General features: G+C 39.1%; 1 long non-coding RNA gene across 3 annotated transcripts in view; it reads left to right on the top strand.

Moving 5' to 3' along the window:
- Nucleotides 1–286: 286 nt before the first annotated feature.
- LOC121010567 (uncharacterized) overlaps nt 287–6,639 on the top strand; it is a 191,944-nt gene continuing 185,591 nt past the window's right edge. For 2 of the 3 annotated variants that reach the window (XR_005781235.1, XR_005781233.1), the window contains exon 1: nt 287–343. This is a non-coding gene — a long non-coding RNA (uncharacterized LOC121010567). The remainder of the gene's footprint in view (nt 344–6,639) is intronic. The other variant, XR_005781234.1, reaches the window with a different exon arrangement.

Below are 6,639 nucleotides of genomic sequence, written 5' to 3'. Positions count from 1 at the left end.
CCAGCAAACAATGAATTGTATTGAAATAGAAAAATATGTGAAGCAAGACTGCCAAATTATTTATCTTTCATTAAAGGAGAAAATCACACATAATTATCTCTGGTAAATGAGCATGTTTGTGAAACTTTGCATGGGGCTCAGAAATAATAACCGTAAAAAATTCTACATTTAGTCAAGTTAAAATAACTGTCTGTTTTTATGTAAATTTTAGGAAAGGGACTTCTGAGCAGGCAAGGCATTCAAAAGGAGGTATAAACAGCCCTCTGAGCCCTGCTTGATCATCACTAGAGATGGAGCAACATGGATCTCTGCATCCTAGTGGAGTAGCTCATCCAGGCTGAAGGTAGTTTTCTATCCCTGTCACCGAATTACTGAGCAATTACATTGTGTAGCTCTATAATTCATGCATGAGCACGTAACAACTGAACGCTTTTTAGCTAGAGAGACTTGGACTCTCATTCCAAGAAAGGAAGCAGATATGCAACACTTTGTGGTTTTATTCATTGGTGTGTGTGTGTGTGTGTGTGTGTGTGTGTGTGTGTGTGTGTGTGTGTTTTGCAAAATTAAAGAGGATGTGCCAGACAAAGATGTCAAAGAAGAATGTGCATTTCAGCATGGAGATAATGTGCAGGTGCCATCACTGAGCTTTTGTAGTCAGGAGCAAAAGTTAGAGCCAGCCAAGCTGAGAACTTTGAAATTTTAGCATAGAATTGCTTTTGGTTCCAAAGATAAGCTTATGAGTATTCAGGAAGCAAGGACATGCCAAATCAAGTTTCCTTTGCTGTTTCAGAACAACTCCCAAGTTTTTGTTTGTTTTGTTTTGTTTAGGGGCAAACTGCTCGGTGTGTAAATATTCCTGGCAGAACTTCTGAATAGACATCTCCTGGTATTTTCATTGATGAATCTTGTCACCATAGAAAGAACAAAAATATGCTCCATGTCTTAGCTATTCTAGGAGAGACTTGGATTAGAGTGGAAGATTTTTTTGTTATTCTAGTGTGATCTAGTGAAAGATTTTTACAGATGCAGAGACTTAGAGAAATTCACCTTAGGGAAACAACCTGGCTGCTTCTGGTCACTGAACCCTTTTCTATTATTCATAGTTGCTTCAAGAGCTCAAACAAATTTTCACAGATACTATTGTCTTAATTAATGATTAAGGCACCCCTTTCCTTCTGAATAGAGGTCCAGATGACCTTTTTCTAGACAGTATTGTTTTCAAAAGAAACTGTGTTCATTATTTTACAAAGTCATATCTCAGGTTTCTATTTCATTCATCTTATTTATTTGTTTGACTTGGGAGATCTGTCGGACCTTCCTCCTATTTTCACTGCTTCTTAACTCATGGTGATCACCTGAGTTCACGGCCATTGTTTTCTACCAGGAGAGAGATTTGGGGAGCCACCTTGGTGCACTTTGCACTGTTACTTACTTTACCCCCATAGATTATTTAGATTGACAGGGTCTCCTTCATTCTATTGCCAAAGGTCTAAAAATACCAATTACCAATACCAAAGATTTAAAAGTATCAATGTCTTCATTAGAACTGTAGAATGTCAGGTCTGGGAGAAAAAATGGAAAGCTAATCAAGTCTATCTCCTTATGTTCTAAAGATGAATAAATGGTGATTTACACCCAGATGGAATTAGTAAGCCTCAAAAGCGAGTCCAAGTTTTGGGTCTCTGGATTGGGTCCTCTTTGTCCAATACCCTGCACCCCTGATGCAATTTTCCTGCAGTGTTTAGTGTCTGACTTATCTTCTCTCTTTCCAAGTGGAGTTGCCAACAGTACCCCCTTGGGGTATGATGCTTTCTTTGTGTGTCCCCACTCATTCCTGGGCCTTACTGACCCTTTGTGGCTCCCGTCCGCTATTAGTGTGACAGCTCATTCCCTTCTGTGAGCCTCTGTGACATCTGTTTTCCCAGCCATCATTTTCCTTCCTCTGTCTCTGTGCCTGGGAGTTTATCTGAAATCTGTTCTCAGGATAAACTAGTCAGGCTATAAATTCCCCTTATAGGAATTTTGGACAGGAACAGCCTGACTTATCTTAGAACTTTGTCACATCAGAGAATTAGAAAATGTGCTTCATCTTCTCACAGGAGGTATCCCTCAGCATTTTTAGCAGGAAAAATAAATAAGTTTTTAGTGTTTCTCAGGCACGTTTTCTGCTTTCCCTTTTAATGTTTTAGCAAGCAATCCACTTCCTGGATGACCATGAACATATGGCATTAGTAATAATAAGTCATCATGAGGATGAGGACTTGGAATGATAATACATCAGAGTTCCTGAATAGAATGAGGATCCCAATTAGGTCCCGGATCTAAAAGTGTCATAGTTATTGCTGGTAAAGATGGATTGGGTGATGCTCCTTGAAGCAGTTTCCATCTTGAATTGATCTCACTTTCTCAGCAACTTCCTGGCTGCAAGCAGGAGTGGGAAGGCAGAGAGGTGTCCTGTCTGTGATCCATGCAGTGAACAGTAGGAGAGCAGACCCAAACACAAGGGAAGGTTCTCCTCCAGAAAGTTACCCTGCCCAAACCACAGCCATGCACTAATGTAAGTGGGGCTCCTTCTAGTTGTCCTGGTCAGACAAGTCCCTCTTCTCAGGAGGAATGAGTCCCGCCCAGGAAGCGATGTCAGAAGATTCATTTGGGGCATTCCAGAGAGGTAGAAAATAATGGTGTCAATGTGTAGAATCAGGAATATGGAAAGTAAATTTTTCTTAAAAGAATGCTTCTTTCTAAATACTAATTGGTCAAAACTGAAGTTGAGGAAAAGAGAAGTTTCCCTTTCAGTGGCATCTCTCATGTAAGAGCCAAAGTCTTTCTTTCTGGGAGGTTGTAAACGAGGGAAGCGTGAGTGGATGAAGCACATGGACGGAATCTCTTAGTGTGCAATTTCAACTTCAGACCACGTGCCACTTACCTAAATCCAGGAAATTACAGGTCATGTGTTTTTAAGTTTTTTTTTGGAATGTTTGTTTGTTTTTGAGATATAGAGAGAGACAGAGCATGAGCAGGGGAGGGGCAGAGAGAGAGGGAGACACAGAATCCAGAGCTTGAACTCACAAGCTGCGAGATCATGACCTGAGTGGAAGTCGGATGCTTAAACAACTGAGCCACCCAGGTGCCCCAAGGGTCATGTCTTTTTTAAATTGTGAATCTATGCTTATGCTGGAAGAGTTGAAGTAAGAGCTTTTTTCCTTCTCTTCCCCCCAAAATCATTATTTATTTATTTTTTCTGGAAGAATGGACTTGGAAGAGCTGAGCTATCCAACTGTGTCACTACATCAGTCTTGTGTCAGCACACTAAAACAGGCAGAAACCTTCTTTTAAACAATGCTTGTGTGGGCTCGCATTTGAGTTTGTCCTCCATGCTTATTTATCCGCTAATTTGAAGTGAGGTAGCCTGCATGCTTATCAGACATTAAAGTGCATACAAATAACTGGGTGTCAACTGTAGACAGTGTGAGATTTTTACCTTACTTCAGGCAAAGATGTTAGTTAGCCTCCCACAGTTTCGTTTCTGGGACAGAAGACATGAGATTCGTGGTCCAGAGACAAAAGAATTTATTACTCATGATATAGTGGGCAGCATGAGGTTTATGTTCACATGAGTTTCCCTTGCTCTTCAAGTCCCAAGTCCCATGGGGCAATGCAGAGTGGTCTAGGGGGTGGCTGTGCATGCTGTGAATTTGCCTCACCACTGAGTAACCTGGAATGTAAGAAATCTTAATCTTGGGAAGAGATGCAAACAAATCTGCTCTACCCTTGCTCCAGAGGGAGACATTATCTTTGTTATTAACCTCAACAGCAAACATATTTACCTCTCTCTTCTGGAGAGAGATACTATCTCTCTCTTCTAAGACTATTTGCTATACAAATATTCTTGAAAACAAAAGCTCTCAACATTTTTTTTTTTTTCCCAGAACACTTGATAGTATGAGCTATTCATGGAGAAGATCCCCCAACACTGGGAATTTGTCTGAATTAATATTTTGGTTCAGTTGGTCTGCGGTGGTATCTGAAATTCCTCATTGGTAACAAGCTCTTGGGTGATGCCAATAGCCGTGAAATAGTGATTACATTTATTCCCCTCTGTAGCCTATCATTCTGTCTTGACTTGAACATGTAGCAAAGCAAGGGGCACCTGGGAGGCTGCGTCCGTTAAGCGTCCCACTTCAGCTCAGGTCACGATTTCGCGGTTTGCGAGTTCGAGTCCCACATCGGGCTCTGTGCTGTCAGCACGGAGCCTGCGTGGGATCCTCTGTCTCCTTCTGTCTCCTCCTGTCTCTCTGCTCCTCTCCCTCTTGTTCTGTCTCTCTCAAAACTACACACTAAAAAAAATGCGGTAAAAAAAAAAAAAGAAAGAAAACAAACATAAAAAACCACACATCTGTGACAAGCAGGCCTTGGAATAAAACTAACGGATAGCTCTCTGTTCCTAAAGGAAAATAACTTAGCTATTCCCACTCCTTCTTCTTCCCTTTGTCTAATCTCTGCCCTGTTCTCTCTATCTCATGCATACTGTGTAGATATAGAGAAATCCTAACCACACACACACACACATAAATATATACATATACATGAAATGACACAATTAGTGTAGTGAAGTTACAACATTGTATAATGCCCACATGTTCCTGCCATCATAAGAACTCTTCGTTATTTGGGTTTTCAAAGAGAAAATTTTGTCCCGTGGTTAAAAGCAGAGTCTCTGGGGCCAAACTTCCAGGATTCAAATTTGGAAGTTACTGTTTACCACATCTGTGAACTTTGCCTGGTTACTAACCCTTGTTATAACTCAGGTTCCGCATTTGAAAAATAGAAATGGTATAATCAGGTGTCAGGTGTGTGGAAAAAATATGACCCCTAATAATAGCTATATAACTGTTTGTTATTCATATCGCTAGTTCCACTAACACACTTTTCAGTTTGCTGTATTCCTTGAAAACAAATTATGAAATGAATTGGCAAAAGAACTTGGTCTTCTGCAGAGCAATATTAAAATTGATGTTTATGATATTAAGAATTTGTCATCAAATAAATTACAGTTCTCACCAATATCACGTTATGTTATTGAAGACCCAGCAGCTATAAACTTCTGGTCATTATGAAAGTAGAATAATGCTCTAAATTACATAAATTTGGGATATATTTATTATATGAAATACCACAGACTAAATATGAAATTAATGTCCTTCATTACCTTAGTATAATGCTTTGAAGTCCCATAAATACACATACACATAATGCATATGACTGCTCTGTATCATAGCATTGATCTAAAGTTATACTATTGATTTAAGAAAACAGTTAATTAACATTTTTGCTGTCCGTTAATTGTCTGTACAATTCATTTCAACTTAGCAAATATAAATGAATGTGTGTTATTTGGAACTTGCATTACTAGGCACTAAGGATATAAAAACAACTAAGATCTAGCCTTTAATGACCTCACCCCCTCATGGAGGAAAGATTGTGCATTATAACATGATTATTTAATATATCTATAATATAATAACTCTCAGAACACTGGGCAAGCGTCAGGAACTTTTGGCTTCCTGAGACATGAAGTACATCGGAGTTTGAGATAACCATGGCTCTTTTCCCTCATAAGAACATTTCCTAAAGAAGTTTCCTTTTTGCTGTTTGCCCTCTGCAGTGTGTAAATGCAGGGCATTCATTCGTTGATTCACAGTAACATATGAAGTTTTCTGCTGTGTGCCAGGTATCTAGAGGAGGTACCCCAAAAATAAAAAACATAAAAACAAATAATGGTTTACAGCCCCCAAGAAGCGCAGTGTGTATAGAAAAGGCAGACAAATAAACGGTAGGTTGGCAATGATGTCTGAAGCCTCAGTGACGGGGATAATTAATGCACAGGTGTCAAGGAAGGTCTATGCCTTTTAGAACACAGTGAAGCTGGCTCTGTTGTTCTTTTCTTTCATTTTACTTTTGAGGTATGAGGGTGATGGAACACCTGTCTGCCTTTATTACCCATTCTTTATTGTCAGTAACTGTTGATTTCTGACGATTGCTCCCTTTAGTTTCTTCTGCATTGTTCATCTTTTGTAACCGTTTTCCAAGGTTTTTATCTTGATGGTACTGTACCGCCATTGAAGGACTTAATAAAAGAGATTGGGATAGCGTTTTATGGGTGGACATGACTTTCTGGTAATTTATCATTCTTTCATCATGTTTTCGTATGCTCCAAATGAATGCCTGTCTCAAAAAACATTAAAATAAGCAATACAGGGGTATACAGCAGGAAACAAAGTCCGCTCCTGTGTGACCCCATGCAGTCCTACCTTCCAGATTTAAGCACTCTTGCATTTGTGTGTGTGTGTGTGTGTTTGTTTCAGGAATTTTTATAAACATAATCAAGAATATAGAGAGAAAGATGTAAGTATGTAAAGCGGAATACTAACTTTGTAGTACCAATAGATTGCATTTCTGTTTAATGAAATGTCTTAGGTTTCCTGTATCACCTTACATAAATTTGGCTCACTCGTTCCATTTTTTTTCTTTAATGTATAGTACTTACAATCATCGATGATTTGTACATAAAACATGGCACATGTTTGTCTGTATTTTAAAGGGTGAATTTTTGGAAGTGATATTGGTGGATCAAAGGAT

Source organism: Herpailurus yagouaroundi, unplaced genomic scaffold (assembly GCF_014898765.1).
Source record: "Herpailurus yagouaroundi ecotype Mexico unplaced genomic scaffold, PumYag 192, whole genome shotgun sequence".
Classification (NCBI taxonomy): Eukaryota; Metazoa; Chordata; class Mammalia; order Carnivora; family Felidae; genus Herpailurus; species Herpailurus yagouaroundi.
This window is presented reverse-complemented; position numbering and strand designations above follow the sequence as displayed.